The following is an 18,285-nucleotide window of genomic DNA, read 5'->3' as shown; positions in this document are numbered from 1 at the left end:
AAGGAAGGAAGGAAGGAAGGAAGGAAGGCAGGAAGGAAGGCAGGAAGGCAGGAAGTCTTATTGCTTTTCAAAGTTAATTCCATAAAGGCATAAAATCTTAGACCTAAAGAGATATTAAATAACAGTTCCAATTTTTATGGATAAGTTAATTAGAGACCCAAAATTATGGGAAGAGTTAATGGCAAAGCTAGAAAAACCTATTTCTAATTCTTCATGCAGAGTTCTTTCCAATCTACCATATTTGCTATGTGGGGTTAACCATATAAACATGGTCAGTAAAATCAGCTTTCATTTACCTACTTCAGAGGTGTTAAATACATAGCTGGCAGAACACATTGCTGGACTGAGTATGAGCTGAATCAGATTAACATGTGATTGGAAAATTTTTTTTAATATAAATATAATAAAAGTTTTAATTCATGGGTTTCTGAGTTAATACGTGGCCACCAAAGATTTTATGTTTAGTTGTCCTTTTTCTATTTGAGTTGACGCCAGTGACCTTTGCTAGTGGAATGAAGGGTTATATTTTAAATCTCCAAATAATTTTGGGATAAACTTTCTGTCTCTGTGTCTCTCTCTTTTCTTTCCCCTTTCCCTCTTTCCTCTTACTTCTCAGACTCACACATACACATACACTCACAGTTATAGTCAGATATTTCCTAGTGCCTTCCTTGCTTCCTAGGATCTGTATGACAAATAACCTCCTGTCTATTTATTTATCAATTGTGTGTACTTATTTTTACTATACAAATAAATCATCTCTACCTGTTCAATATGCATATGGATGGATTTATGGAGTTATTGCAGTAGCAATAGTGAATAAGAACATGAACAAATATAAGACAGTTGGGATGTTTACAGAAATGCTCTACATCCTGATGGTTACCTGTGGAGTTTATCCAAAACCTGATTGTATTTCTTTGGTCTGTGTAATTCAGTCCTTTGTGTGAAGTGTATAGGCTTGCAAAAAGTAATATGATAATGTAATTTATTTTAATGTCAAGAAGGCTTGCTTTTACTTTTGGCTTTTGAATGACTTGTGTTGCCTTTGAATTTCTCTTTTGCTCAGTTTCTAGGACTCAATGATGGGATTTGAAATTGTGTCATATGAAGATTGTATGAAGAATGAGGTATGTTTAACCTGGAGAAAGCTTCAGGTGGACACATAATAAATAGTTGAATGAATCTTTAAATATTTGAATTGTTGTCCCATAGAATCAATCCACAGACATTTTTAGAGTATCTACAATGTGTGCCACAATGGATTAGGCACTGAGGATATAAAGCTATGTGCTAGATGAAATTTAATAGAGGAGAAATTTGAAGCAAGGAAATAAACTAGGAGGCTATTGTAATAGTCTAACTGTTAGGCAATAGGGATTGACTTAGATGGCGGTCATGAGAATGGAAAGAAATTAGATGTATAAGCATTTGAGGATGGAAAATCAACTACAACTGAAACCTGATAAGGTACGTGGGATAAGAAAAGGAGGCATTAAGGGTGACTCTGAGGTCATAAATTGTGGCAACTGTAAGGATGGTAGTTTCGCCAACATCTATAATGAACTAAGAAAGATGAATGAGTTAAGAAGAAAAGATAATGATTTCTATTTGCACACATTGAGTTTGAGATGCCTGTGAAACATTTTTTTCAAAATGCTAGATAGGAAAAAAAATATGTAGGACTGGAATTTAGGGCTAAGACCATAGCTGGATATATACATTTGGAGAACATCTGTACAAAGATGAGATTTGATCCTATGGGAGATAATGCTTCCACCAAGAAAGCAGATATAAACAAAAATGATGGAGAACCAATACAGAGCCTTCAGGGTACTAATAGCTCAAGAATGGCATATGAATGATCAACAAAAGAAGGCAACAAGGAGTCATCAAAGAAGTAAGAGGAAAATAAAAATGGAGTCACAAAAACCCATAGAAAAGAAAATATTCAAGAAGAAAGGGTGGTCAGTGACATCAAATGTTATAGAGAAATGATGGCTTGGAAATGTTCATTGGATTTGTCAACTAAGAGGTCATTAATAAGTAATGTTAGAAATAGTCATTTTAGTTGAGAGATGAGTTTTGAAGCCAGATTTCAAGGGTTTGATAAGTGATTAAGAAGACTTGAAACATAGGAAAAGAATGTGAACAACTTTTCCCCTCAAAAGATTAGTTGTGTGAGGAAGGAGAGATATAGGATACTTGAGGAGTTAGTTTTAAGGATGATGAAAACATAAGTACATTGATAGTCATCTATGCGTTGGAGCCAGTAGACAGTAAGAATTGAAGATTAAACATAGATTGGATTAGGCAATCTAATGGAAGAGACAAGAGGCAAATGTAAAAGTAGAACAATTAGCTATGTCAAACAGAGTCACCTCTTCATCAGTGAAAGGAGTACTTAAATAAGAGGGAAGAATGGGAGATAACTCCGGTGGGTTTTAAGATATAGAATAGAAGAGAATTAAGACATCATGGAGAATGACTTTTCTCAGTAAAATGTGGATTGAGGTTCTCTCCTGAGAGAGCTTGAAGAGAGTATAGAAGTTTTGGACCAATTCCTGTGAGAAGAATGAAAAAGAAATAAATAGAGTGAAAAGATTTCCTTGGTAGAGTGAAAGTCCAATTGAGTTTTGTAAAGAATAAATTTGTAGTGAACTTATCCAACACAATTGTGTGACTTCCTCCAACATCAGTAAACAGCAAATAAGTGGTAGCAGAGGAGACAGGCTGGCTACCATGAACATCAAAAGGACAGTGGTTTGAAAAGAAGAGAAGACACCCACCCAGAAACACCTGGCCGTGTAACCTTGAGCAAGTTACTTAACCCAAATTGCTTAGGGGCGGCCAGGTGGCTCAGTGAGTAAGAGCACCAGACCCAGTGTCAGGATGATCTGGGATCGAACGCGGGCTCAGATACTTAGCACCACACCCAGAAATAACTGGCCGTGTAACCTTGAGTAAGTTAACCCCAATTGCTTAAAAAAAAAAAAGAGGAGAGTGTAACATAGAACTCAAGTAGTCCTCAAAGTTTGTTAGCTATGGTATATGTAGCAGAGTGAGAAGATGCAACAGCTCATTCATCTGAGAATCAAAAACCACTGCTTCTAGATCTGGAAGCAATTAACATTGTACAGCTTGGGAATCTTGAGATATTGTATTTTATCTTGTCCTGTAAATATCCAGAGGGTCCTTGAAACAACACAATGTTTTCTCTACTATAAAATTCCCACACTGCAAGTCTAACCCAAAGCAATCCCCAGAATTATTTTTATAGTACTTAAGCTATTTTATCTAGAATTCTGAACTTAAGAACTCTCCCTATGAAATTAATAAATGTGACTTGGTGTAACACCAGTGCAATATTCAATGCCCACGGTGACTATCAATATGCTGGTATAGTTGTGAATCACAAAATGTAGCAGGCTCTCCACATGGAGAACATTTATTTAAATACCAAAAAGCTGAGTCCTAAAACCAGAAAGTCAAAGCCATTACAGTAGCCACAAAATTGGTACATATAGTTAATGCAGTGAACACCCATGTTCCCAAGCCTTCAAAACAAAACAGGCTGCCTCAGGCAAAGATCCTTCTCCCTTCACTTATGGTAAATGCCCAGCCTCCACACAGCTTGCTCCCAGATTCTCTGACCCCCTGCAGTTCCCATACCCGGCAACTGAGTATTTAACATCACTAGAAGTAGAAGAGCTGGGAGTTTGTTAGCCATAGGTATGTTGAGAGAGACTTAAATTTAATCTGGTCAGTTTCAAATGAAAAAACTAGAAGCAATAAGTGGAAGTTTTAGAAAGGAAGATTTCTGATAACAGAAAGAAAAACTTAACACACACACACACACACACACACACACACACTTAGTACTTGGTACAGTTCCTGGTACATAGTAAAACAAAAAGTGTCTATTGACTGATTGTCTATTATGATTGACTAACTGTATTTATTGAATAAACTGTATCAGGAGGTAGTGAGTAACTTTAGATGTTTGTGCATGGACTATTAGTATCTGAGCTGGGGTTGAATTAGATAAATCTTCAATTTCCTCCCAGTTCTGAGAAGCTATGATTTGATCATTCATTTTTCTCATCTTTTTCTGAAATTAATGATTATACTACCTCTTCCATTAGCTAATATCCCAAGACCGTGGAGTGAGTGAATGTTCTTTCTTTAAAGAACTTTGAGCTTCTAAGGAAGAATTGTAAAATATTTCTTCGTTGTGAGAAATGTAAATAAAAAGAATATTTTTGGAACTTTAGATTGATTAATGATAATAATTTTTATTGATCATACTTTGTTTGGCTATATATTCTTATTTTACCAAGTACCACATGAGAAATAGACCACTCTACATATTTTTTAATGTTTTCAGTGTCATAGAAATATTTTGTATTTATCTTAGTCAGGCTAGAATATTTACATTTCTTTTTCAAATAGTGAAATTATTTCTCTTGCACATATATTCCATAAATCATATTTTAGATGCTAACTCAGTCTTTTAAAAGAAATCCTCTATTAAAAGCTACATGACATATTTCTATGGAAAAAATTTTTTAAATAAAGAATCAACTTTGCAAAGCAATGAATCAATGTTTCCTTTAAATTAAATTAATCTAACTTAATTAAAAACAGAGCAAAAAGAAGAACAAACAACTCCCATCAATCCCATATAGATTAGTTCCAAATACCAAGCAACAGTACTTTACAGTATAAATGGGAGAATAAGGCCAATGATTGCCATGGAAAGCATAATATTGAAACAGAAAGAGAATAAACAGATCCACATGAAAATGTGCCAAAGTAAATCCAATGCTGGTTGTACTGGTGAAAATGAGTACATATTATGAAATGTATGGATGTTGACCTGTTATTTTCAAAGTATGTTTCAAGTACACTTTACATTGCTAGATTTTAGACAATAAATGAACAATTTGCAAACTTCAAGTAGTCAATAATACATTTATATTTAATAGATTTATTTTACCTAACTTTTCTCCTATTCTGAATGGAAATCATTTTAGGTTTTACAAAGCTATTCGAAGGTGAACTATTTTATAACATTCTACAATTAGAAACATTATCTACATATTATTTCAACTGAACTTCACAACATTTATTTCAGATAAGTAACACAAGTATGTGGATTCCATTTTACAGATGAGGAACCTGAGGCCAGAAGAAATTAAGTACCTGCTTCATATTTATACAACTAATAAAATGTCAGAAAATCAAACCCAGTTTCCTTACTCTGACTCAAATGATCTTTCCAAAACACTAAACCCTTTCTGCTTTAGGGAAGTGAGAACATTAAACAATCTCATTCTTAGAATAGAGAAAGATGTATTTTCAAGCCCCTTATTTTTACCAAAGTACTAGATCTGGGATACTAGACAGCACTTTGTTTCAAGGATTTGTATTGCCTTTTTAAAAAATCAGTTTAGCAAACATTTATAAAGCACTAATGGCTTTGTTAAGTGTAGTGGATTGAGAGTAAGCTTTGGAATCAAGAATACCTAGGTTCAAAACCTGCCTCTGAAACATGCTGTCTATGTAACCATGCATTACTTTATGCCTTCAGAAAATTAATGACTGTTAATTACACATCAGTGAACAATGCATAGAAAAGGGGAATTTCTTCACAGGAAACTGCCTAAACCATTTAAAGCTGAGGCCTAGTTGTTATGTGAAATATGCTAGATGTTGAAAAAACCAATATGAAAAAATTTAGTTTCTGTATTCAAGAAACTGACAATCTTGGAGAGAAGGTGAAACATGTACAGGAATAATTTTGTGATTCAATGAATAAGTACACAAAAAGAGATCAAACAAATATTCTAAGAGATAAAAAGAAGAATCACTTACAATTGGATGGAGCAGAGAAGGCATCATAGAGAGGTAGGTGACATGTGAATTCCACTTTGAAGAAGCAATTGGAGATGCATGTGGGACAAGGGACTTTAAAAAAATAGATTCCTTTGAAAACATTAATTTTTTTTTCAAAAATGTTATTCTAATGCAGTTGAATTTCTGAACCTGATCTGTTTTCTTCTATCTCAAATTATGAAGTAGACTGCCATTTGCTAAAGAATTTTCCTATGCCAAGCCATATCAACAATACATAAGCAGAAACCATTACCAATTCCCTAGTGTCTCATTATCTTTTTGGAATCTTACCATCCAAGACTCCCATAAAAGGTTAAATTTCTTTGTCAAAGGTTAAATTTCTTTGGTCATCCAAATTTTCTTAATAATGTGGGAAAGTTTATTCAGAATAAATTTTTTCTGGGAAAAAACAATACAAAACAAAACAATTTTGCTTCCAACTTATGATCCCATCCTGTTTATATATTTTTTCAAAAGCTTGAAAGAAAATACCTACACATTATCACTTAGCAGTTTGAAAATGGGAGTCCATATTAGTAATCAGAGAGTTATTAATTTTGGAATATTCAAGTCATTTTGGTAGATGTATTTTAGTTACTTCAGTTGAAAAATGGGTAGAGTTGGTAAAAGTTTCTTTATTCCAGAAAATAGCTGGTATTTATATAGATTTTTAAGGTTTGCAAAGCGTTTTATAGAAGTTTGCTTCATGTTAACCCCCAAACAATCCTGCTGTGTAGGTACAATTATAATCTCTGTTTTACAGATGAGGAGACTGAGGCATTAAGTGCCTTGCCCATGATCATTCAGCTATACAGAATCTGAGGTTGGGAACTTCTGGAGCTCTGGGGCCACAGACAGTGGGGGAATCAAGTGGCAGATCAAAGAGGGATGGCAGGGATCTCTCTGCTGGTGCACAGGCAGCATTCATTCTTTCTTTTCCCTGTCTGGGTCTGGTTCACAGTTCTGGGATGATGATCATTGGTGGGGTAGTTCTCCCTCCCTCTCCTCCCCCGCCCCTCATGACAGCACACAATCGAGTATAGGATGTGCAAATACTTTCACATTAGACTTTAGTCAGATTATAAAGGACTGTGTCAGATGTAATGAACAATGGAAAAGAGGAAACAAAACCAAGCAAGAAAAAGAGCAGGTAGTTTGCTTCAATCTGGATTCAAACTCAGTTCTTTCTCTGGATTTCTCTCCATCATGAGTCTTTTGGGGTTGTGAAATAGTTATTAAAAGAATCCAGCGTTCACCTCCTGAAAAAGGTCCCAAATTGCAAACTCCAAGGAATACTGTAACCAAATTCCTGAATTATCAAGTCAAGGAAAAAGTACTTCCAGCAGCCAGAAAGAAACAATTCAAATATTGTAGAACTACAGCAGAATCACACAGGACCTTGCAGCTTTTACATTAAAATATTGGAGGGGAGCAGCTAGGTGGTGCAGTGAGTAAGAGCGCCAGCCCCAGAGTCAGGAAACCCGGGATCAGTTCCGGCCTCAGACATTTAACACCCACACAAAAATAACTGGCTGTGTAACCTTGGGCAAGTTACTTAACTCCAATTGCTTTTTAAAAAAATTAAGAAGTAAAAAATATTGAGGGGATTGGAATATGATATATTGTAATGCAAAGGATCTTGGACTACAACCAAGGATCAACTACCCAGCTAAATTGAGCATAATCTTTCAGGCAAGGAGATGGTCAGTCAATGAAGTAAGGTACTTCCAGGCCTTTCTGTTGAAACACAAGATCTGGCAGCTGCTACACTGAGCAATCAAAGGGCTTAGAATATGATATTCTGGAAGTCAAAGGAGCTGGGATTAAAATGAAGAATCACCTACCCAGCAAAACTGAGCATCATGTTTCAGGGGAAAATATGGCCATTCAGTGGAATAGAGGACTTTCAAGCATTCTTGTTGAAAAAAACAGAGTTGAATAGAAAATTTCACATTCAGATACAAGAAGCAAGAGAAGCACAAGAAGGTAAACAGGGAAAAGAAATCATAAGGAACAAATCAAAGTTGAACTATTAACATTCCTACATGGAAAAACAATAATTGTAACTGATGAAACTTTTGTCAGTATGAAAATATTTCAAAGGAATATATATATATATATATATATGTATACATATATATATGTATGAGGGTATATGGGCATATGAATATATATGTGAATGTGTGTATATGTTTACAGGTATACATAGATAGAGGGCACAGGACCAATTTAACAGAAAGGGATGATACTTAAAAGTGAAATTAAGAGGTAAGAGAGGAATATAATGAGAGGAGATGGGGAGAGACAGAATGGGATAAACTATCTCATATAGATGAGGCAAGGGAAAATGGTCACAATGGAGGGGAAGAATAGGAAGGCAAAAGGGTCAACCTTATTCTCATTGAATTTGGCTTGAGGAGGGAATGACATACACACTAAATATGGTATCTCACCCTACAGGAGGGTAGGGGGGAAGGGGATGAGACGGTGGATAATGGAAGGGTGGGCATGTTGAGGGGGATGGAAGTTGGAAGCACCCACTTTTGAAAAGGGATGGGATCAAAGTAGAAAATAGAACAAGTGGGAGGTGGGATAGGAGGGAGGGAAATTTAGTCAGTCATTTACAATATATCTACGATGTTAATGTTTTGCATTAGCTACACATGTACAATCTATATTGAACTGCTTATCTTCCCAGTAAGGGTGGGTGACAAGGGAGGAAGGGAATGAATCTGGAATTCAAAGTTTTAAAATCAAATGTTTAAAAATATGTATATACTATTATTAATGCTATTTTACATGTAATAGGGAAAGAAGATATATAGACACTGGGGCATAGAGATCCACAATGCCATATTGGAAAAGTCAAAGGGGGTATGGGAGAAAGAATAGGAGAGAGCAGATTGGAGGAGGAGATATCCTGTGGGACTGCTATTTTGGGGCGGTGGGTAGGGGAAAAATGGGGAGAAAATTTGTAACTCAAAATCTGGCGGAAATGAATGATGTAAAGCAGAAGTTAATAAAGCATTTGAAAAATGAAAAAAAAAGAATACTAAAATCCACAAAGGAGAGATTAATAAAATTGAAATTAAGAAAAGTATTGAGCTAATAAATGAAACTTAGAGCTAGTTTTCATGGGGAGAAAAAACAAAATTGATAAATCTTTAATCAATATGACTAAAAGAAAGAAAATCAAATTACCTGTATCAAAAATAAAAAGGGTGAACTTACCTCCAATGAAGAGGAAATTAAAGCAGTAATTAGGAATTATTTCTCCCAGTTATATGGCCATATATTTGACAATCTTAGTGAAATGGGTGAATATTTACAAAAATATAAATTGTCTAGATTAACAGAAGAGGAAGTAAAATGCTTAAATCACCCCATCTCAGAAAAAGAAATTGAAAAACGTATCAGTGAACTCCCTAGGAAAAAATCTCTAGGGTCAGATGGATTTAGAAGCAAATTCTATAAAACATTTAAAGAACAGTTAATTCCAATGCTTTATAGATTATTTTGGAAAATTGGAGGAGTCCTACCAAATTCTTTTTATCATACAAATATGGTACATGTGATACCTAAATCAGGAAGAGACAAAAACAGAAAGAAAACTATAGACCAATTTCCCTCATGAATATAGATGCAAAAATTTTAAATAATATATTAGCGAAAAGACTACAGCAACTTATCACAAGAATATTACACTTTGATCAGGTAGGATTTATTCCAGGAATGCAAGAATGGTTCAATATTAAGAAAACTATCAGTATAATTAATCATATCATCAACAAAACTAGCAGAAACCACATGATTATCTCAATAATTCAGAAAGCCTTTTGACAAAATACTATACCCATTCCTATTTAAAATGCTAGAAAGCATAGGAATAGATGCAATTTTCCTTAAAATGATAAGTAGCATCTACCTAAAACCATCAGCAAGTATTATATGTAATGGGGGTAAGCTAGAGCATTTCCAGTAAGATCAAGGGAGAAAGAAGGATGTTCGTTATCACCCCTGTTATTTAATTTGGCACTAGAAATGTTAGCTATAGCAATAAGAGAAGAAAAAGAAATTGAAGGAATTAGAATAAACAAAGAAGAGGCTAAGCTATCTTTGCAGATGATCAGATGATATACTTAGAGAATCAAGTAAAAAACTACTTGAAATAATAAATAATTTTAGCAAAGTTGCAGGATATAAAATAACCCACATAAATTCTCAGCATTTCTATTATTTCTAACAAAGCCCAACAGCAAGAAATAAAGAGAAATTCCCTTTAAAGTTATTGTGAACATTATAAAATATTTAGGAGTCTACCTGCCAAAACAAACCCAAGAACTATATGAGCACAAGTACAAAACACTTCACACAAATAGTAAGATCTAAATAATTGGAAAAACATCAGTTGCTTGTGGTTAGACCAAGCTAATACAATAAAAATTATAATATCACCTAAATTCATTTACATATTTAGTACCATAACAATCAAACTACCAAAATATTGTTTTATAGAGCTAGAAAAAAATAACAAAATTAATCTGGAAGAATAAAAGATCCAGAATATCAAGGGAATTAATGAAAAAAAATGCTAGGGAAGTTGGCCTAGCCATACTAGATTTTGAACTGTATTATAAAGCAGTAGTCATCAAAACTACTTGGTACTGGGTGAGGAATAGAGTAGTGAATCAGTGGAATAGATTAGGTACCCAAAGACACAATGACTATAGTAATGTACTGTTTCATTTATCCAAAGACTCCATCTTTTGGGATAAGAACTCACTTTTTGATAAAAACTGATGGGAAAACTGTAAAATAGCATGGCAGAAAGTGAGCATAGACCAATATCTTACACTGTATACCAAAATCAAGTCTAAATGGGTGCACAATCTAGGTATAAAAGGTGATAGATACTATAAGCAATCTGGGAGAGCAAGGAATAGTTTACCTATCTGGAGAAGGGAAGAATTTATGACCAAACAAGCAATAAAGAGCACTGCAGAATGCAAAATGGATTAATTTTGATTACATTAAGTTGAAAAGGTTTTGTACAAACAAAGTCAATGTAATCAAGATGATGGGGGAAGTGGAAAACTGGGAAAGAATTTTTACAACCAGTGTCTCTGATAAAAGCCTCATTTCTAAAATATACAGAGAACTGAGTGAAATCTATAAGAATATAAGTCATTCCCCAATTGATAAATGGTCAAAGGACATAAACAGGCAGTTTTCAGAGGAAGAAATTAAAGATATCTATAAGTAAATAAAAAAATGCTATAAATCACTATTAATTAGAGAAATGCAAATCAAAACAACTCTGAAGTACCACATCTTACTGGTCGCATTGGTTAACATGACAAAATAGGAAAATGATAAATGCTAGAGAAGATGTGGGAAAAATTGGAACACTACTGCCTTGTTAGTGGGGTTGTGAACTGATCCAGCCATTCTGGAGAGCAATTTGGAATTATGCCCAAAGGGCTATAAATAAGTGCATAGCCTTTGACCCAGCAATGCCACTTTTGGGCTGTATCCCAAAGAGATCATACAAGTGGGGAAAGGACCCATATACACAAAAATATTTATAGCAAATCTTTTTGTGGTGGCAAAGAACTGGAAATCAAAGGGATGCCCTTCGATTGGGGAATAGCTAAACAAGCATATGAATGTAATGGAATACAACTGTGCTGTTAAGAAATGGACTTCATAATTATGTGGAGAGTCTTATATAAACTCATGCTGAGTGAGGGGAGCAGAACCAGGTGAACCCTGTACACAATTACAGACATATTGTATCTATGATGGCTAACTTGGATAGACTTAGCTCTTCTCAGCAATACAAGGTTATGAGATGACTCCAAAGGACTCATGATGGAAAGAGATATCCATGTTCACAGAAAGAATTGTGAAGTCTGAACGCAGATTGAATCAAACTACTTTCTCTCTCCCTTTTTCATTTTGTTTTGGTTTGTTTCTTCTTTGTTGTTCTATAGTGTCAAGGTATATGTATAACCTATATCAGATTGCTTGCTTCCGTGGGGAGGGGGAGGGGGAGAGAAAATCTAGAACTCAAAATCTTGTGGAACTGAATGTTATAAATAAAAGTAAATAATTTTTTTTAATGAAAGACAAACAGCAACAACAAAGAAAGAGCATTTGACTTTGAATAAGAAAAGTGTTATCATTGCTTTCCCCATGACACTTTCCTAGCTTTGTGACTATGGAACATTCACATATAATCTCTGTGTACTTCATTCTCCTCAACCTCTAGAAAGGGATTAGTAACACATACTACATACCTCAAAGAGATATGTTACTCAAATGGGAAAATGTATGAAACATGGAGCTTTATAAAATGTTCATATTGACTCCACTGCAATCTCCTTTTTGCTGTCTCAGACTTCCCATTTCTCCACCTTACATACATCCAACATACTAGTGCAGGCTAATCTAAAGCCATGCATGCAAACATTGCGGAGTTACAGAATCTAGAGTTTTATTCTCAGTGGCCATGCATTCCAACCTGTAGCTGAAAGGAATTCCATTATAGCATATCAGATAATCATCTCATTTCTATTTGATAATCACCACATTTTTTGTGACTTCAAAAGTAAATTTTCTTCTTTGCAACTTTTCCCCATAGTTCCTGGTTTTCTTCCTTTCTGATCAAACAGAATAAACCTAATACCTCTTCCATAGGACTGTTTTTTTTTAAATTCTTGAATATAACTATCACCTATAAATCTTCTCTTCTATAGGAATTGGCATCCCTAGGTCCTTCAAATGATCTTAATATAATTTTTATATGAACTCAAGACCATTTACTATTTTGATTATTCTTCTCTGGAAAATCTCCAGCACATCAGTGTCCTTTTAAAATTAAGGTGTCCAGAACAAAACACAGTACTATTAGAAATACTTTGATCATATCAAAATACAGTGTGTCTATTAACTATGTCTATTTATACAGGATGTCCCAAAAGTCTCAGTGAAATTTTAAGCTATTAAAGCTTAAATAGGACATCCCAAAAGTCTTGGTGTAGTTTTAAGTTATTAATAAAGCTGATATTACTCATATTCTTTCCTTTATTTCATTACAGATAATGGCCTATAGCATTTTTCCCTCTGCTTTATCTTTCCCTGGTTTGCACATACAGTTTAAAAATGTATCTGTAAGAAATATGTAGCTCATTAATTTTAGGACTACATAATTTCTTGAATTACTCACAATCCAACATTAAGGAATTTTATTTTAATCTCTATGTATTTTATGCTTTCCTTTTATTCTTACAAATTCTTTATATATGCAGAAACTGAAAGATATTTGTATTCTTGACCCACAAATAAAAAAAACTGAGATTGAGTTTTTTAATATATGGTTCAGAGTCACAGAAGAAATCTAGGGTTATAAATCAAACCTCTTTGTTTAGTGAGTTCAATAACAGACTATCTCCCTTGGACACTTTACATAAGTGATATTTGAGAATAATGCTAGACATAGTCTTTATAGTCTCAGCACTTTAAAGATCCTTATATCAGTTTATAAATTTCAAGTTTAACACATTTTCTCTGTACTGCTTTTAATTTAGTATTTTATTATGGGAGATCAAATTTTTTCTCTGGGTTGTCAGGAAATAGTCATCCAATTTTACTAAGTTCTAACAATAGGTGTTATCCATAAAACTGTAAGAAGGAATCAAAATTAGGCTAAATTGTTGGCTCAAATCCTAGATTAATAATTGTTTATGGATGAATAAAATAGTAGATGATATCTATAAGATGAAGCAATGATCTAAATGTTAATATCTGTCTAGCTATATTTTCTATGTTATCTGCCTTTTTTTTTTACTCAGCAATGAAATAGTTAATATTTTTTAATTGGTAAACCCAAATTATGGAGGTATTTCCTAGGGAAATAAGAAAATAACAATATAAAAAAAAACCTGATTTTTCAATATCATCTGTTACTGATTCTGAATAATGGGATATTATGATATTATAAACAACTGTTTATGTCATGTTGCATAAGATACAAGATCATTGTAATAATAAGATTAGACCTAGTACTATTGTGTTATTAATAGTGACCAACTCCAGTGTCTGTATGTCTATCCTTGCTGTCCCAGCCCTACTGTCTCAAGACTTAATAGAAGTTTTCAAAACACATCTAGCTTTGGTCAATGAAAAAACTGCAGACCTTCATCAAAGTGTATCTTAACTCACTCAGTGGATGGCTTAAGGAGACCTTTGAGGACAAGTGAAAAAAGGAAGGATATTATCAAAGGAACTCATTACTACCAGAACAATCGCATCCACCCTACCTCCCCAATACCATGGCAGCGAATTAAAAATCGCATCCACCCTACCTCCCCAATACCATGGCAGCGAATTAACACCTACAAGCTAGGGAAATAACTGGCCCCTTCAATCTGGAGAAGGAGCATCCATCTCCAAATCAGAACAGGAAAGGGATGTAACTAGGCTACTCATGTCTGGAGTCTTTCTTTCATTAGCTAGTGTCTTATTTTGACAAACTGTCAGACAGTTTGAAATATTACTGATATATGTGAGATTTGCACAAGCAAGGCTAAGTGATGAATCAAGTCACTATTGTTATTGTGCCTGCCTATTATCTACTGTAACAGCAAATGGAACCCACATTTGGGGAGACAGCTTTCCTAAATAAGAAGAAATTTTCTGTTAAGACTAGTCTGCTGTAGTAATCTTTTTTTATTTACATGGTTCAAGTTAATAGTGTTCTTTGAAGCACAATTGTCTGTAAGTTTATACGCTAAAAAATCCAGCATATTTTTTTCCATTTTATGTAACTTCTGCAAAAAAATTGATCTAGGGGCGGCCAAGTAGCACAGCGAGTAACAGCACTGGCCCCAGTGTCGGGATGACCTGGGGGTTCGAATCCCAGATGAGACACTTAGCATCCACCCAGAAACACCTGGCTGTGTAACCTTGAGCAAGTTACTTAACCCCAATTGCTTAAAAAATGAATGAATGAATGAATACCAATTATTATTTTAAAAATTGATCTATTTAGTCTCTATCCCCTTAAATCACCCTAAGATAACAGTGGCTTCTGTAAAGGTCATTTTTTTAAGCTACTCCAAATATTTTAATAAGAGTTCTCTGCAAGGCATTTAAAACACCAGTTTGTGAGGATAAACTCTGTGGGAGAGAGAATACAAATTTATGATGGGTCCTTCTCATAGGAACATGGTTGATGATCAGAAGTCCAGTCACCAGTAGCATGCCACTAGCCAGTTGCTTACTGGTTGAAATGAAAATGGTTGAAAACCACTTGCTTACTGTTGGGAGCGAAGGCCTTAGGGCCAAGTACCCTTCCCCCGTAAGAAAGCCACACCCCCGAATACCCTGTCCTGAGAATCAGCCGACCGCGAAAAATACCTGATGTTCTAACCACAGAAGTTTCGTTGCTACAACTGCTGAACAAGTTGCTACAACTATAGAAGTTTCAGTTGTTACCCATGGAAACCCCCCTCACTCCCCCCTTTCTTTATTTCCTCATCCCCCAAGAGTATATATGCTTTGCTTTAGCATAATAAAATCAGACCTTGACAAAAACTCCCTTGGTCTCACTCTTTCTTTCCCACCCATTCCTTTGCAGGCTGGGTCCTCCTCGACCCCACGAATAACTTGGTCCCGCTGGACGGGACAGCTTACCCCTGTGGTGGCCAGTGAGCATGATCAGAACGGTGCCCCGGATGATGCTAGTTTGAAGTCTCCTCACCTGCTGGCTGAAGGGCTTTTTGCCATGACTTAGCAGCTTTCTAGGCACGTCCTCAGGAGAGTAAGACCTAGGCATTTTTCAAATCTTTTCCACATGGGTTCCTCCCTTCTTATCACCACCAACTGACTTTGAAATAGTAGCAGGCATCTTCTCTTTCTTTTTCCTTTCAATCCAGATTTTTGGTGCAGCATATTTCTGCTTGTACACGGCTCTCCAGAAATACATTGCAGACCTGGAGTATCTATCTACCAATCCCTTAGGCCAGGGCTTGGCTCCAACCGCAATGCTTTTGAGGCTTTTTCACCACCTTTTCAGTCACATCTTCCTTTATGTTCTCTTTTTTCCTTTTTGACCTTCTTTCCTGTAGTTCCTTTGGGGTCTTTTTGTCTGCCATCTTGAGAGAAGGGAAAGAGTCAATGTTATTTTTAATATAGTGATTAATACCTGAACCAAACAGACATTCTGAGATAACTGCTGCCTCCCAATACTGTCTTTGGATTAATTATAGGAACTAACCCATGGTTCTAAGACAAAGCACCTACATTTGAGGTCTCTTAGGTTCAAGGATCAATTGTAAGGGAGTAGACCGTCCAATAATGTCAGGTGTCCTTTGTCTAACTGACAGATGTCCCTTGTCTAATTAGCATTAAGAAAAGACTATCCATGAATTGATATGCACTTCACCTAACCAATCAGCACTCTTAAATTTTCAAGAACACTTGAAAAAGGGGTGGGTTTTGATAAAGACCAGTGAATTTTTCTTTCTGTATAATCTGGAGCAGTCCAGCTTCAAATTCCTCTGGTGCTGAAGACTAATCTTATTAACCTCATACAGATACAAGTACTTGTATTGTTGTGGCTTGTCCTTTCTTCTTGAAGAGGGGGAAGGGAATGTCATGACTTTCAAGTGAATTGGATTTAAATGAAGCAAGACTATGTTGCCAGTCTCACTCTCTCATCCCAAGTCATTTGGGTCCCCTGACAAGATATAGATCGGGACTACAGGAGGTGGCCTTGATGCAGTGGGAGACCTTGGATTTTTTAAGCCAAGGTCTTTCCCAAGTCTCAGTTTGTCTGAGGCAACACCCATTCAGTGATTAAGGTTAGGTAACAAATGAGGCAAAGAATGGTTTCTTTTACCTAGTCCAAAAACAAAATCAATCTGGGAGAGGATAGACCTCAGGATTTCCAGTCAAAACAGAAACAATTGCTATTTAAACTCATTCTGAGCCATCAGGACCCAAATGATGACCAGATGAGGCTTGAACTGGGACTTATTGTTGGCCAATCAGTGAGAGCCGGACAGTGTAGATTTGCTGTCATAGGATCAGAAGAAACTCTTCAGGAGTGTTCCCTTCATCTGAAACTACCTAAGGAGACTAGTGGCAGCATTTACAACCCTATGCTATCTAACCCCTTACCACTGAAGATCTAGCTGCTATACATTTAAAAAGATCAATCAAATAAGACCAATTAATTAAAAGAAAACAATACAACATTGGGTAATTTGACTTCTAAATAGAGGAAAGATTTTAGACTTTCCAAGTTGGGAGAGGGAAAGTGAATAGGTGAAATTCCCTGAAATCAGAAAAAGAAGTGTCCCACTCACCTCAAGTGTCTACAAACAACCAAAGGAATATGAAACAATGACTGACTCGTCAGTACAGGACAGTTCAGATAAAATTTATGGATTGATTGGGATGTACAATTGTGAGAAAATGCCTTACATCATTCTTTGGATCTTACTGGTCAGCACAACCTTAGTCCTTAACATAGCCATTAGTTAAGGGTCTCTAAGTAGCAGCTATGGGTGGTCCAGCTTTCCAGCCACACAGGGTTAGGTTCAAATAATGTAATAAGTTTTTTCATAATTCCCATTATCGAATAAAGTTTTCTCACATGACAGAAGTTGGACTAGACCCATAATTGAATAGAAAGAGAACTGAGCTAACTCTAGAATTGATTCACAAGATGGAGTCAATATGGTTCACTCAATTCCCACAATTAACCACTTGCTCTCCTAATCCCTTCTAGTTCCTCAGATAAAAGGAATATACAATATAATATAAAAAATGCAAAAATTGAACATGTAGAGAAATATAGATGCAGAATGCCTATCTAAATAAAAAGTTAAATTTCTCTTTAAATTACTGGCAGAAAAAAGCATGGGAATTAATAAGACAGGTCAAAGGTAATATGACAGGATCATATAGCAACCCTATGATGAGGTATGGGCTCTGGGAGCCCCCTCAAGCTCTCCTTGAGTCCTTGAGGTACAAGTTCTGGGAAACCCCATTAAACTCTGATTAAATTGTCTCATTTGATGAGGCTTTTGCTTGAGGCAATAAGTTTTACATTATGGGCCCAAATCTCTGTTTGGCATCCCTGGTACTAGATTTCCCACCTTTAAGCCACCCTTGAACTAGCCTAGCCCACCATTGTCTGTAGTCTCCACATAGCCTCCAGCAACTTCCCACCCTTAATCACTCATTGACCTCATTAACTCCTCCTGAAGACCCTCCCCAAACCCCTCCTCCAGACCACCCCTAGATTCCTCCCACAACCTTCTATATATAAGACTCCATCTTGTCTCCATGTTTGAGAGAGCGCCAGAGAATAGTGAG

Source organism: Petaurus breviceps, unplaced genomic scaffold (genome assembly GCF_028583685.1).
Source record: "Petaurus breviceps papuanus isolate PSGF00001 unplaced genomic scaffold, PetGlider_PUasm1.0 213, whole genome shotgun sequence".
Classification (NCBI taxonomy): domain Eukaryota; kingdom Metazoa; phylum Chordata; class Mammalia; order Diprotodontia; family Petauridae; genus Petaurus; species Petaurus breviceps.
Note: the sequence above shows the minus strand (reverse complement) of the source record.